The 16,473-nt window shown below is 45.3% G+C and overlaps 1 long non-coding RNA gene across 1 annotated transcript in view; it reads right to left on the bottom strand.

Moving 5' to 3' along the window:
- Nucleotides 1-271: 271 nt before the first annotated feature.
- The window catches only part of LOC127006969 (uncharacterized), an 80,836-nt gene continuing 64,634 nt past the window's right edge, over nt 272-16,473 (bottom strand). The window contains exon 3 of the long non-coding RNA XR_007759995.1: nt 272-888. This is a non-coding gene — a long non-coding RNA (uncharacterized LOC127006969). The remainder of the gene's footprint in view (nt 889-16,473) is intronic.

Genomic DNA, 16,473 nt, shown 5'->3' with positions numbered 1-16,473 from the left:
TCTCTCTCTCTCTCTCTCTCTCTCTCTCTCTCTCTCTCTCTCTCTCTCTCTCTCTCTCTCTCTCTCTCTCTCTCTCTCTCTCTCTCTCTCTCTCTCTCTCTCTCTCTCTCTCTCTCTCTCTCTCTCTCTCTCTCTCTCTCTCTCTCTCTCTCTCTCTCTCTCTCTCTCTCTCTCTCTCTCTCTCTCTCTCTCTCTCTCTCTCTCTCTCTCTCTCTCTCTCTCTCTCTCTCTCTCTCTCTCTCATACACACACACTCACACTCACACACACACACACAGGGGAGTCTTTTTATTACGTTCGGCCTGTGTATATATATAAATCATCGGTATGCTTTCTTGATCAGGTCTGCTTGTCGGTCCCAGCCCATTAGTGGCGCAGGTAAGTGTTTATAGTGGCGCCCTTTTGCCTGGCTTATGCTGCCCCCCGGAACTCATCTTTGATCGTCTCCAGAGAGCTTCGCCAGAGTAAGGGTTGATGGGCGGTCATTAGGACATGTAGGGTAGTCTTCGGCCACTCGTTGGTGAGGGTGATTGTCAGTTTGCTTCAGGACACCGCGCCCGCAGACTGACCACGCAACCATCGGGGCGAATATAACTGGCCGGTCCGCGGTGGTGCGATAATAAAAATCGTCCGAGAATTGTAACGGATTGACTGTTTCATCTTCACAGTCTATCAGGCTTTCCACACAACGACTTCACGGCTACCCACTCGCGCCAGTACATCCCCCTCCTGCCCTAGGCCAGCCAGACACACGGGCGCGGAGGCAGCCCCGTGAGTCAGCGAGTCGTCTGGAGGCTGCAATGGTCGTGAGGCAGCCCGCGCTAGGCTCATCCGTCACCCTTTCCGTCTGGCCTCAGCGCGGCGGATTCACCTCGCGACGCCACCCACCTAAAAAAAAAGATAAAGCATATATTTTTTTTAATTCCCACGAGGTAACATGTACGGAATGTTTTTTTCTTTTTTTCTCCAAATTAAGCCATCGCCGAGTCACTACTTCGCTTGATGCTGACTCTTCCCTTCCCCCTGCAGAACACCTACATTACTTTTTATTCTCATCAGTACAATATCACAAGCACATTCAGTTTCATTGATTTTAATCTTTTTTCCGAGTAATGAAGTCAATGGATTCCTCGTCACATTTTCACTGTGTCAACGCTTGCCGACTCGTCCATCAGGGGGCACTCACGAGGGGTTTTGGACGAGTGATTTTTGGCTTTTAATAGGTCGGTAATCCTTTTTCCATCAATAAATGCACATCCAATGATCTACCAACTCGTACCCTAAATGCACACAGCCACCTAGCGACACACACACAGTCACACAAACACACACACACATACCTACTCCTCCCCCCCCCCCCCCCCCTCACAGACACACTTGCAACTACTTCACCCCCCATCACACACACACGTACCTACTCCCCCTCCCCCCCTACAATCTACACATAGTAAACTACGGCGGGGTGGCAGCGGCGGTCGGTAATCACCCCCAATCAGCGGGACTGTTCGGCTTCGTGAGCGGTAAAAAACTCGATCGTCATTTCCATAGCGGGATCAGGTGTTGAAAGGCGACTGTTGACACTTGTGGCTCCATAATGGCCAGCTACACGCTCCTTGATGCCAGGGATCCCGCGCATATTAGTGGTGGCCTCTGTGTGTGTGTGTGTGTGTGTGTGTGTGTGTGTGTGTGTGTGTGTGTGTGTGTGTGTGTGTGTTTTTCCTGACCTTTTCTCTCTTTTTTTTGTTTCTTTGTTCCTTCTCCTTCGCTTTTTGACTTGTGTTTTCTTTTGGTTTCTCTAATTTTCTTCTTTTCTCTGCCCCATCATCTTCCTCTGTGTGTGTGTGTGTGTGTGTGTGTGTGTGTGTGTGTGTGTGTGTGTGTGTGTGAGTGTTTATGGGGGGGGGGGGGGCAGATGCGCAGTACAGGCTGATGGTAATAATAGACATCCAAAGCCTCATGTGATCGAATATTTTAAAAGCGCGTTACACATAGAATTAATTGCCTTCTATTTTTATCAGAGTGTGACCGCGGCGACACCACCACCACCACCACCACCATCAACAACAACAACAACAACGACAACAACAGCAACAGCAAAAACAACAACAACAACAACAGCATATCCTCCTTCACCTTGCCTCCCCTTCATCCTGTCCCCTGCTTCACCCCTGTCCCTCCTTCACCCCTGTCCCTCCTTCATCCTGTCCCGTCTTTCACCCCTGTCCCTCCTTCACCCCTGTCCCTCTTTCACCTCTGTCCCTCTTTCACCCCTGTCCTCCCTTACCCCGTTCTGTCACCAATAACAACAACGACACGAACGACAACAGCAACAGCGACCTACCGTTTCAAATCCAATCCCTTTCCTCCCTATCCTATCCCTTCCCTCCCTTTCATACGCCCTTTTTATCAGATCCCTTTCCCTCTCTCTCATATCCCTCCTACTTATATCCCTCCCCATCCATATCCTCCCTTTTAAATCCCTCTCCCTCCCTATCGTATTCTCCCTCTGAATCATAATTTTCTGCTCACAACACAACGGTTACATATCTGAACACAAATTTCCTCTCACCAAACCCCGATAACAGTGTACACAATTTATATCGACGGCCGGAATATAAAAAAATACACCACACCCACAACGAAAAAGATCCACCATGAAACTTGTAAAAAAGGTCCATTTGCTTTTTTTTCGCTTTTTTTCCCCCTCTTCTCATCGCCCCCTTGCCGCTCGTTCTCATTATCGCCACACTTATCGCCAGCTTCTCTCTCGCCGCCCCTCCCCACGGCTACCAGGGAGGAGAAGGAGAGGGAGGAGGAGGGGGGAAGGGAGAGGGAGATAAAAAAGTAAGGGAGGAAGAGGAGGGGAGGGGGTGGTTCTGGAAGTGTTGACCATTTGACTTAATACTTAAATTACGACTCTGTTTCCCTCTCTCTTCTTCTCCCTCCCTCCCTCCCTCTCCCTCCCTTACCATATTCTTCTTCACCCTGTCTCCCCCTTTCACCCTTTCCTCGCTTCACCCCTGTCTACCCCTTCCCCTGTACTTCCCTTCAACTCTGTCCCTCCTTCCCCTACTGTTCTTCCCTCACCCTGTTCTCCTTCACCTCCTACGTCCTACCTCTTACCTATACCTCCCCAATCCTTATTCCTTCCCTCACCTTACTCCTTGTCCTCCCCTTATCTGCTTCTCCCCTCATCTATTCCTACCCTCATCCCTTCCTCCCCTCATCCCATCCCCAATACTGTCACTCCTCTCATCCCGCTCCACTAAACATCATCTTCCCCTCACCCCATCCTTCCTTCACATCCCCCATCACCCCGTCTCCCCTACAAATCAACATTCTCCCCCCATACTCCCTTCACATCACCCTCCCTTCACCCCACCCGTCTCCACATCACCCTTCCCTCACCCCATCCCTTCAGCGTTGCAGGGGCGGCCCGGTAGTGTTTGGCGTGGCTCCTGAGGGAAGCAATGTCATCCGGGGAGCTGGAAAACACGCGGCTGTGAGGGGGAAGCAGTTGTCCGTCTCAGGTGACCGCGGGGAGACGGTTCGCACGCCCCCGCCCCACATTGTTCTCCCCCGTCCTCCCCCCCCCGTCACACCCCGCCCCCTTCCCTTCCCTTCCCGTCGCCAGTGCAAGTTTGCTTTGGTGTCGCTCTTTGCATCCCCTTGTGAGACCAGCAGCTGATTAACTTTCTCCGGTAACTTTACAATGCATCTCAACTCTCCCGCTCTCGCTCTATCTCTCGCTCTCGCTCTCTTGCTCTCGCTCTCTCGCTCTCCATACCCCTTTCCTTTCCTTCTCCTACTTCAAATTCTTTCCTTTTCCTTTACACTGGTTATCCCCTTTTCTCTTCTCTTCCTTGCTTTCCTTTACATTCCTCCTTTCCTTCTCTCTCTCTCTCTCTCTCTCGCTCTCGCTCTCTCTCTCTCTCTCTCTCTCTCTCTCTCTCTCTCTGCTATCATCAAATCTTTATACTCTTTAAGTAACGGTGGGCGACCCTTCAATTACTAACAGGAGTCGTGGGCCGCGCGTAGGAGGCAGCAGGAGGCGGCACACACACACTATCAAAGCACCTATTATCTAAGGCCCTGACACCCGCGCCCCGCCCTTAAGTCTAAAAACAAGGCGGTCTCGAATTTAATCTCCGGCCCCGTTAGTTATGTGAGCTTCGCCTGGACCAACCAACCCCTCAAAGCCTGCACGAATTGCCTGGCCGTGAAGTGTCTGAGCCTCGCCTACCCCACCCATGCAGCCTCTCACTCCTCTTGGTTATCCCGTGTAAGACTATTAGGTTATTATGTATGTTAGATGGCAAGTGGGTTCCTAAAGTGTGTTCGTTAGCACAGAGTTGGATCCTCCTCCACTCTCTCTCCCTCTCTCGTGTTCTCTCTTGCATGATTCGCAGGGTTGGATCTTATGTGTGGTTATATGTTTTGGGGATTTTTTTTAGTTTTTCATGCAGGTCATTAGCATCATATCCAGCTCTCTCTCTCTTTTTCGCTTTCTTCTCTCTTAACTTCAATTTCCTCTCATTTTCTTTTTTTCTTTCTTTCTCTCTTTATTTTCTTCTCATCTCTCCCTCTTTTCTTACTCTCCCTTCTCCACTTCCCTCTTGCCTCTTCCTCTTTTTCTCTCCCTACTTTACTTTTCTCTCATCTCTCCCTCTTCTTTCTCTCCCTTCTCCACTTCCCTCTTGCCTTTTCCTCTTTTTTCTCTCCTTACTTTACTTTTCTCTCATCTCTTCCTCTTCTTTCTCTCCCTACCTCACTTCCCTCTCGCCGTTTCCTTTTTTTCTCTCCTTACTTTACTTTTCTCTCATCTCTTCCTCTTCTTTCTCTCCCTACCTCACTTCCCTCTCGCCGTTTCCTCTTTTTCTCTCCCTACTTTACTTTTCTCTCATCTCTTCCTCTTCTTTCTCTCCCTGCCTCACTTCCCTCTCGCCGTTTCCTCTTTTTCTCTCCCTTTTTACTTTTCTCTCGTCTCTTCCTCTTCTTTCTCTCCCTACCTCACTTCCCTCTCGCCGTTTCCTTTTTTTCTCTCCTTACTTTACTTTTCTCTCATCTCTCCCTCTTCTTTCTCTCCCTACCTCACTTCCCTCTCGCCGTTTCCTCTTTTTCTCTCCCTACTTTACTTTTCTCTCATCTCTCCCTCTTCTTTCTCTCCCTTCTCCACTTCCCTCTCGCCGTTTCCTCTTTTTTTCTCTCCCTACTTTACTTTTCTCTCATCTCTCCCTCTTCTTTCTCTCCCTGCCTCACTTCCCTCTCGCCGTTTCCTCTTTTTTCTCTCCCTACTTTACTTTTCTCTCATCTCTCCCTCTTCTTTCTCTCCCTGCCTCACTTCCCTCTCGCCGTTTCCTCTTTTTCTCTCCCTACTTTACTTTTCTCTCATCTCTCCCTCTTCTTTCTCTCCCTGCCTCACTTCTCTCTCGCCGTTTCCTCTTTTTCTCTCCCTACTTTACTTCTCCCTTACTTCTCCCACTTCTTTCTCTTTTAACTTCACTTCTTTCACCTATCCTTCTTTCTCTCAACGTTTACTCCCTATTACCTCTCTCCCTCTTTTTCTCTCCCTACTTTACTTCTCTCTTACTTCCCCATCTTCTTTCTCTTTTGACTACTTCCCTCTCACCTCTCTCTCTTCTTTCTCTCCTTTACGTCCCTGCTCCCTGCCTATTTGCCCTGTCCAGTCACGCAGGTTCACTTAATGCCTCTCCCAAATTCACAGTTCGTCCTAATGCCCGTGTATGTTTTTGTTTTCTTTTTCATTCCGATCATCGCCACCAGTTCCAGCTCTCCCTCTTTTCTCTCTCTTTATGTCCCTCTCCCCTGCCTATTTGCCCTGTCCAGTCACGCAGGTTCACTTAACGTTTCTTCCAAATGCAGAGTCCGTCGCTGGCCAGGCCGTGTTCGCGACAATCCGCTTCTGAGTAACTGCTGCATAACGCACCTCCTCACCCCACGACCGCACCCTCTCTGTGCTGTCCCGCGCCCCGACAGCCAAGGGCGAGGGGCCATGAATCTTTGAGGGGCGCACAAAGAAACATCAGCCGCCCATTCAATTACAACCGAGGCTGCAGCAGGGGGGCGGGCGGGCGGGAGCCTGGTCTGAATGTCCTGAAGCTCTTTGTGCGTGAGGTGAGGTGAGTGTGGTGAGCTTGTGTAAGGCTATATGCATGTGTGTACTTATGGAGTGGTGGTGGTGATGGCAGTGGAGTAAGATTGTAATGGTAGTGGTAATGGTTTGGATAGCAGTGGTAGTAGTGGAGGGGAAAGTAGTATATAGTGTTGGTGGTAATGGTGGTGGTGGGGGGGGTTGTAGTAGTGGTGTTGGTGGGGGGAGTGAGGATAGAATTGGTGGTTTTACTGGTGGAGGTGGAAATAGTAGTGGTAGTGATGGTGGTTGTGGTGGTGGTGGTTACTAGTGATGGTGGGGTTAGAAGTGATGTTAGTGGTGGTGGTAGTGGTGATGATAGTAGTATTGGTGTTGGTAGTGGTGATGTTGGGGTTTAGTATTGGTGGTGGAGTAGAGAGGGGGGAGGGAAAGGAGGGGTTATTAGTAGTGGAGGTGGAGATGGTGGTGGTGGTGGTGGTTGTGATGGTGGAGAGGCGCTAAACACACACACACACACACACACACACTCCCCTCCTCTCTTCTGCGTCCCTTGCTCACTCGCCTCCTTCCCCTCCACCCCCCCTCCCTCCCTTCTGCAGCAGCTATAGGAACCATTACGTGGAAAAAAATTATAAACCTTTCCCCCACGTCGAGAGGAAATTAGCGACATCCTCCTGCATCTCTTAATTTCCTCCGTTTCTTACCAATATTTTTAGGACTTACTTTTTTTCCCCCCTCGCGCGCCTTCCGATGAGAGCGCCTAACGGGGGGGGGGGGGGGCAGCAGCGGGTGGGAGACGCGTAAAAATGAGACTCTCCCTTCTTCGCGGAAATTCAAAAGGTAACAGAATAAACAGAACTTTCACATTTTCAGAAGACGGATCAGCAGGACGGTAAAAAAAATATATACTCCGGGTGAAAGGGAGAATTGAAATAACTTGTTCTCATCACGGAAAGGTATTAGCAAGAAATGAATAAGCAAATGACTTGAGTGTGATATTCAGAGGGATTTTTTTTCTCTCTCGAAGTATAAAAAGTGGAGGTAATTCTCTCTCTCTCTCTCTCTCTCTCTCTCTCTCTCTCTCTCTCTCTCTCTCTCTCTCTCTCTAAGGACGCTGACAATTTTCAACCAACGCCGAGTGGAGGAAGATTACCCACAAGCTGCACAGACCTTCAATCAACCCTAACTTCAGCGACTTCGGTCAAGAAAACCACCAGGGGGCAGCATGAACCAAGTACGTCACACGCCACGGCAACCACTATAAATAAAATTCGCCCGCGCCACAACGGGCCGGGGTCGTCCAAGAGGTGCCTCAAGAGAACCTACCAGCGCTGTAGGCAACACTTAAAAAAAAAAAGGAACACTAACGAGGAACCATAACACCAGTAGGGGCAGTCTTCGCATCCTACCGTCCCTCAAAACGAAGATTTATTTTATTTATTTATTTAATTTGATAGACACAGGTTCAGTCTACATCAATATAAGGCACATGCTTAGCGAATTCACAAAGAAAATCAATATTGGTACTGACAAAAAATGTATTAAGCTTCCATAGAGAAAGTGAAGTACATATTTATTTCCCTGTTACGCTAAGCTCTTTTTTCTTCTTTTGTATTTACACTTTCAATGGAGGGGGAAAAAAAGTGTTTGCACAGCTCTGTTCAGTGAGTCGAGAAAAGCTCAAAGCGACTTTCCTTCCTTCACTGTGTAATGATACAAAGAGAACTGTTACCCGAACCCCTCTCTCTCTCTCTCTCTCTCTCTCTCTCTCTCTCTCTCTCTGCCCCCCCCCCTCCCCCCAAACACATACATACATACGTAATTGACAGTATATGCCTTCGTATCGTAAAGAACATCGCAGTGACAAAAAAAAAGAACAAGACCTCGATAAGTGAAGTGCAGAGCCGCATAAGTAGGCTAATTGCTATTCTCTCTCTCTCTCTCTCTCTCTCTCTCTCTCTCTCTCTCTCTCTCTCTCTCTCTCTCTCTCTCTCTCTCTCTCCATAATATTGTCGCGTCCCTGTGTCTCTTGCGTCCTGCTCACCATCTGTTCTTCTCTGCCTCCGAGTCCTGTTGTTGTTACTGCCACACTCACCCCATCCCTGCACGGCCTCATACCTCTCTCTCTCTCTCTCTCTCTCTCTCTCTCTCTCTCTCTCTCTCTCTCTCTCTCTCTCTCTCTCTCTCTCTCTCTCTCCTTCTAAGATTGTCCTCCTCCCAGTCTGTTCCTCCTCAAGACCTGTTTTCTGTTTCCAGGCTCCAAGGGGCGGGGGTGCGTGTGGCTGGGGTAAGAGGGAGGCGTGACGCAGCGTGGGGCCGTAGGAGAGAGCGGTAGGATGGTGAGGGAAAGGGGAATGTAGGACTGTTGCTTAGAGGGGAAGGGAGGGGAGGTGGAGTGAGGCGAGCGCTTCCCGCAGAGTATTGCGTAGTTCACGCCCCCTGACAACCAACTTGCTTATTGATTCCTCCGCCAGGTGTCTCCGCCTCGCAGCCTCGCCCGAAGCTCACACTGCGAAACGGAACTCGGCAACGCAATATATGTCCACAAACACGTTGTAAGTCAGTACGGCCGCGATATTTCCAGCACTCCAGATGGCAAGAAGGGTCCGCCGCTCTCTTTCCGGATGGCTGCCGATCAACTTTCTTCATAAAAATCGCGTTCTTGGAAATGGAGAAAACGTGTGAAGTTTTGCCGCCCGAATGTCCCGTCGGCCGAGAGTTTGGCGGCGCGGCGGCACGCGGCGGGCCGGTGCGAGGGCCACGTGGCCAGGCACCGCGCCGCCTGCTGCCGTGCACGGATTGAGTGGCTGGTGCTGAGGGTGCTGCGGCTCTTGCTAGTGAGGTTGTGGTAGCGATTGTTGTAGTTAGTGTTGCTTTTTTCATAGTTTTTGTTATTGTTGGTATTTCTTGTTGCTGTGGCTGCTCTCTCACACACACACACACACACACACACACACACACAAACACACGCACACTGATAATTAGATGCCTTGCTAATGGAAAAAGATAAAATTGGACATATTCCCCAAGGACACACACACACACACACACACATAATTTTTTTTTCTTCTTTTTTTCTCCTTTTTTCTTTTTTTCTTCTCCTTTTTCCTCCTCCTTTTTTTCCTTCGTCTCCTTTTTTTCCTTCACTTTCTTTTTACCTTCTTTTTTTCCTTCTCCTATTTCCCTTCTCCTTTTTTCCTCCTCCTCCTCCTCCTTCTCCTCCTTCTCCTCCTTGTTGTTGTTTTCGTTGTTGTTGTTGTTGTTGTTGTTGATGTCGTTCTTGCAGGTATAGTTAGTTATTTTCGCAGGGGGGGGGGCAGGAGCAACTCCCTCTCTCTGTGTGTGGGTGTTCAGCATAACGCCATCAACATCCACCACCGCTTCCAAACCATAAGCCGCTGAACCACTCGCGGGAAATAAGCTGCTGCGGCCGCTGTTCCAAATATAGACTCGTGGGTGTTTAATCCCCTGCTATGTTTGGATTTCGTGACAGGAGCGCTAAACTTTGACCCCAATCTCTCTCTCTCGGTCTCGGTCTCGGTTTTGGTGTCTCTCAGTCTCTTTGGTCTCTTTTTTTTTCTCTTTCTGTCTCCTTTCTTTCTTGCTTTCATTTTCTTTCTATTCCCTTGTTCTTTCTTTCTTGCTTTCATTTTCTTTCTATTCCCTTGTTCTTTCTTTCTTTCTTTCTAACTTCTCTTTTTTTACATCTTTCTGTTCTATTTCTTTGTCTTTCTATCTTTCTTTCTATCTCCTCTCTTCTCTTCTCTCTTTCTCTCTCTTTTTCTCTTATTTCCTCTTTTTTCCTGTTATTTTCTCCTCTTTTTCCCTTGTCTTCTTTCCTCTTCTTTTCTCTTCTTCTCTTCTTCTCTTCTTTCCTCTTCTCTCTCTCTCTCTCTCTCTCTCTCTCTACGCGGCAAAGAAATCCTTGACCTCAGTTTGCCTCGCGCTCAGCCGCCGCCTCCGCTGAATACTGGAAGCGCCGCGTGAAACAAGCCCGTCGCCGCGAGCCACCAGCCGACCCTCATGAAACTATTATCCCAGCACTCTTAAAAACATTTCGGCGCGCAGACACACACATTTGACAAGGCTTTCGCGGGAGTTGTGGGCATTTCCAGGGGTAGTTTTATGACCCTGGTGGTAGGTTGACCCTTCTTCTGTACCGTGAACGTGGAGAAACACTCATTATAACCCGATTTATCTCCTTTTTGGCCTTTGGAAATAGTTGATGTTTGAGGCAGAAGCGTGTGAGAATACTGACCCAATTTCCAGCGCCCAAGCACACTCATATTTGCTTTCGCGGGAGTTGCGTTTATTTTCAGGGGTAGTTTTATGACCCTGGTGGTAGGCTGACTCTTCTTCTGGGCCATGAGCGTGAAAAAACACTCATAATAATAATAATAATAATGATAATAATAATAATGAGAATGAGAATAAAAACAACAGTGAAATGAGAAACCGAGGATAAAAAAAAAGAAAGAATCAGACATTGAGAGAAGACAATCAACATTCGCATAAAAAAAATCACAGCAAGAATTATATATATGTTAGGAATAAAAGAACGATAATGCTATGGTATGTGTGTGTGTGTGTGTGTGTGTGTGTGTGTGTGTGTGTGTGTGTGTGTGTGTGTGGGCGTGGCTCTGTCCTTGGGGTTAAGGAAATTCGAAGCCTTATTTTTTTCTGCTCTTTGGTCACAACGTATTACACCAACAATTTTCAACACACATTATAATTTGAGCTACACCGAAGAAAAAAAAAGCTTAACTACATAGACATTAATTTCTGCAGACAGTCTATAAAGTGGGACCTGATAACAATGCTCTTTCTCTCTACTTTTCTCTACTTAAGTGAAATCAGTGAGTGTGTTTTTTGAAGAGACGAAAAAAGAGAAATCACTAAACACTTGAAACTCCCTACAATAAACAGGTCCTCTTCTCCAACCAAATTATGAACTGAGTAAATAAACAAACAATAAAAAAACCAGTAGGGTAAGAATTAAAGTAAGTAAGTAAAGGAAGCAAAGTAAGAATTAAAACCAAGACCGATGAATTTCGTCCAGTATTAAACAAACAAACAGAAAAAAAGGAAGGTAAGAATGTGGAAGAAGACCAATTAAAACAAACTTATTTCCTCCATGCAGCGAAAAAAAAGGAAGGTAAGAATGTGGAAGAAGACCAATTAAAACAAACTAATTTCTTTCTACCAGTAAAAAAAAAAAAAACAGGAAAAAGAAGACAAGAATATGGAAGAAGAAAAATCAAAACAAACTAATTTCTTTCTTCCAGTAAAAAAACAAAAACAAGAAAAAGAAGACAAGAATATGGAAGAACAATTAAAACAAACTAATTTTTTTCTTCCAGTAAAAATAAAACAGGAAAAAGAAGACAAGAATATGGAAGAACAATTAAAACATACTCATTTCTTTCTTCCAGTAAAAAAACAAAAACAAGAAAAAGAAGACAAGAATATGGAAGAAAAACAACCAAAACAAACCAATTTCTTTCTTCCAGTAAAAAAAAAAACAGGAAAAAGAAGACAAGAATAGGAAGAAAAACAATCAAAACAAACCAATTTCTTTCTTCCAGTAAAAAAAAAAAAACAGGAAAAAGAAGACAAGAATATGGAAGAAAAACAATCAAAACAAACTAATTTCTCCCTTGCAGCAAAAATAAATAAATAAATAAATAAAATAAATAAATAAACTCTACAAAAAAAGTCTACTTCTAAAACACAAAACCAAGCACTAACGGAGGGCATCCAAGCCTTGTGAAGGACAGGTGGAGGGGAGGGGAGGAGGAGCGTCTGCCAGGTAACACATTCACACCTGGGCGGAGCGGCTGCCGGCTTACCTGTGTGCGAGGAGAGAAAAAAAATGCATGAATAATGTAACCGGCGTAAGGGTGTGACAAGCGCCCTACCAAGCCTTTGTTTCTTATTATCAAACCTACCAAGTTCCCTATATTACCATTTCCCAAGGCCGCAGAGAAGATCAACCGTCCCAAGCACACATTTGACAAGGCTTTCGTAGGAGTTGTGAGCATTTTTAAGGGTAGTTTGACTGTTCTTCTGTGCCATCAACCTAAGAGAACACCCATTAACCCCAAGCACACATTTGACAAGGCTTTCGTAGGAGTTGTGAGCATTTTTAAGGGTAGTTTTATGACCCTGGTGGCTGTTTGACTCTTCTTCTGTGCCATCAACCTAAGAGAACACCCATTAACCCCAAGCACACATTTGACAAGGCTTTCGTAGGTGTTGTGGGCATTTCTAAGGGTAGTTTTATGACCCTGGTGGCAGTTTGACCCTTCTTCTGTGCCATCACCCTAAGAGAAGACCCATTAACCCCAAGCACACATTTGACAAGGCTTTCGTAGGTGTTGTGGGCATTTCTAAGGGTAGTTTTATGACCCTGGTGGCAGTTTGACCCTTCTTCTGTGCCATCAACCTAAGAGAACACCCATTAACCCCAAGCACACATTTGACAAGGCTTTCATAGGAGTTGTGGGCATTTTTAAGGGTAGTTTTATGACCATGGTGGCTGTTTGACGCTTCTTCTGTGCCATCAACGTAAGAGAACACCCATTACAACCATACACGCAAAGAACTTCCTTTTTAGGGGTAGTTTTAGGACCTTGGTGGCAGTTTGACGCTTCTTCTGTGCCATCAACCTAAAATAACACCCATTAGAGCCATACACGCACCGAGCTCCATTTATTACAATTTCCCAAGGCCGCTAAGACGACTAACCGCCCCAAGCACACATTTGACAAGGCTTTCGTAAGAGTTGTGGGCATTTTTAGGGGTAGTAGTAGAAGCGAGGAAGGAAGATCAGAAGCCTCTTGTTAGCGCTCTCGTCACGCCCCTTACGACCAGGAGCTGACCTGAATACGTGTGTTAGCTTATAGATTTATTCATTAAGGTGATTAGGGATGCGTCGGCGAGCCTGGTGCAGCGACGTGTCTGAGGAAAGTCGATGATGTGTGTAGCGAAACCTGACCTCTCTTGATGATGATGATGATGATATTGGCGAAAATGAAGATGATGTTGTTTTCGTTGTTTTTGTCATTATTCTCATTTTATCAACACTTATTACTAGCTTTGTTTACAGGAGAGGAAGCAGCTCAAAGGCAGATAATAATAATAATAATAATAATAATAATAATAATAATAATAATAATAATAATAATAATAATAATAATAATAATAATAACAATAATAATAATAATAATAATAATAATAATAACAATAATGACAATAATAATGAGAAAAAAAGCCCGCTAATCATTGCTTCAAAAAAAAAGAAAAAAAAAAGAAGAGTTTAGAAGAATGATGATGATTATGTTGTAATATTAATAAGAATCATAATGACAATACTACTAAAAATAATATCAGAAAAATAAAAATAAAACAATGAATTAATGATACCCAATCCACACACACACACACACACACACACACACACACACACACACACACACACACACACACACCAGTCCTCTCTAGGTAATGGCTCGTGACAAATTTTATACTACTAATAAGAATGATAATGACAATACAACTAAAAATAACAACAACAACAAACACAAAAAATAAATAGTAATAATGAGCTAGATATCCAATCCACGCACACACACACACACACACACACACACACACACACACACACACACACACACACACACACACCCGCAGCATCACCATACACCCTCCGCAGACCACCGGTAATCAAGAGCAAACATTAATCAGGTGAGTATATTTACCTGGCAGGTGTAAGCTCATCTTTCGCGCTCCCCAAATACCTTTCAAAACCACCTCATTATTGTTAGCCGCACCGCCGCCACCACCACCATCACCACTATTACTAATGCTATCACTACCACTATCACCAACACCACCCTCATCACCACCACAGTCACCAGAACTAATGCTATTACTACTACAAAACACTACAATAAAGTAACGTTCTAAACCATCTCAATATAGCTATCCTCACCATCACCCTCATCACCAAAACTGCTGTACTCATCACCACCAGTCACCACTCCCACATCACCAGAACTAATGGTATCACTAACACAAAACACTACAATAAAGTAACGTTCTAAACCATCTCAATATAGCTATCCTCACCATCACCCTCATCACCAAAACTACTGTACTCATCACAACGACAATCACCACTCCCACATCACGAGAACTAATGGTATGACTAACACAAAACACTACAATCAAGTAACGTTCTAAACCATCTCAATAGTGTTATCCTCACCACCACCACCTTCATCACCAAAGCTACTGCCCTCATCATCACCACTACAGCCAGGTAACACTATTATTAGAGAAAAATACCTCCAATAGGTTTTTATTTATCCCCCACACATTTTATACAACGTCTTCACCTCCTCTTATAAGCATCTATCACTGAGACATTATTATGGTATCAAATATTAATCATCTCTCTCTGATTCCTTATTTTGCTCTTCCTTTAATTGCTTCTTTCTTTCATTTTTTCCTTCTTTCCTTCCTTCCTTCCATTCACCATCCTTTCCTTGCTTCATTCCTCCTTTCCTTCTCAAAGCCTCATCTACTTCCATTCACCATCCTTTCCTTGCTTCCTTCCTTCTTTCCTTCTCAGAGCCTCATCTACTTCCATTCACCATCCTTTCCTTGCTTCCTTCCTCCTTTCCTTCTCAAAACCTCATCTACTTCCATTCACCATCCTTTCCTTGCTTCCTTCCTCCTTTCCTTCTCAAAACCTCATCTATAAATCCATAACAGCAGTAGGTACAGTTCCTCTTTTAACCTTTTCCCTCCGTTTATGATTTCTCTCTCTTCCGGAAGGCCATAATTTTAAAACGTCCAAACACATGCGTGAATATGATTACCCTGCACAGACGCATCGCCAGACATCTAATGCGTGGTTTCAGCCTCTGAGTATCGCCCGGAACACTTGAACGTACCCTTCATTAGCTCGGGTCAAGAGCCCTAGTAATAAACCGAAGTATTTAGCGCAAAAATAAGGTTGTTTCAACGTAATACTAATGCAAAAGTCGGTAGTTTCAACGTATTGTATCATTAACTATGTGTAAGAACGTCTGCATTTACACCCACACCATCACACACCAACACATTAAGTTAAGAGATAGTTATCATCTGCATTTATTTTTATTAGGTCACGCAATGAACATTAAAACTCCAAGAGAACATATTATCGAAGACCTCCGTATATGGTTTTACATCAAGGTTAAGCTTCCTCTCGTAGCTTATCCTCGTCTGATACGCATTTTAAAGATCAAAGCAGGATGATCCACCTCTGTTTATGGCATTTTCCCGTTTGTCTGTCTGTCTGTCTGTCTGTTTGTTCTCTCTCTTTATCTATTTTCCTACCTATTTCTCTGTCTGTCTATCTGTCTGTCTATCCGTCTGTGTGTGTGTGTGTGTGTGTGTGTGTGTGTGTGTGTGTGTGTGTGTGTGTGTGTGTGTGTGTGTGTGTGTGTGTGTGTGTGTTCGCTGTTTGCTCTACTTTACATATATTTTTTTTCTCCTCTACAAATATTATCCGAGATGATTGAATGGGTGTGGGTCTCTCTCTCTCTCTCTCTCTCTCTCTCTCTCTCTCTCTCTCTCTCTCTCTCTCTCTCTCTCTCTCTCTCTCTCTCTCGTCAGTCCGTCCTACAATTGGCTTCATTTTCCTTTCTCTTCACCTAATTTTCTCCACTTCGGGCAAACAGAAGACGTAGAGTTAGGCAAGGGAAGGCGACTCATCTTTAATATATTGTCTATAGGTTAGTGTTGCTTTACAAGGCTCAGCACGATCGACGTATCTAATTAAGTCGTTGGTGTTGTATTTTAGAAGTTGTTGTTGTTGTTGTTGTTGTTGTTGTTGTAACCTTGAGTCTATAATGTTAAGAGTATTTCCTAGATTTCTTACCTTGTGTTTTTTTTTTCTTTCTTAAGCACACCAGTCTGGCTCCAAACATGTCCTTGCTAATCAGAGACATTATGTTGATGGTGTGTGTGTGTGTGTGTGTGTGTGTGTGTGTGTGTAGGGGAGGCGGACACACACACACACACACACACACACACACACACACACACACACTAACCTCCTCCCCCCCACACACACACACAAGCACTCAGCCTACGTATCCAAGCACGCGAGGTCCCACTCTTCACATCATCCCACACCCCACCCACACCCCTCACCCCCTCAACTCCCCCCCAACGTAACGCAACATACGCCAGTGACTTCCGCGTAATCAGAGGAAATCACACCCGGGCCTTTATACATCAGAGGAAAGCTAATCATGTATAATACTGGAACCCCGACTCTCGCAATACAATAATACCGCGAGTTCAAA

This window comes from Eriocheir sinensis, chromosome 34 (assembly GCF_024679095.1).
Source record: "Eriocheir sinensis breed Jianghai 21 chromosome 34, ASM2467909v1, whole genome shotgun sequence".
NCBI lineage: Eukaryota > Metazoa > Arthropoda > Malacostraca > Decapoda > Varunidae > Eriocheir > Eriocheir sinensis.
Note: the sequence above shows the minus strand (reverse complement) of the source record. Positions and strands in the feature narration are given on the sequence as shown.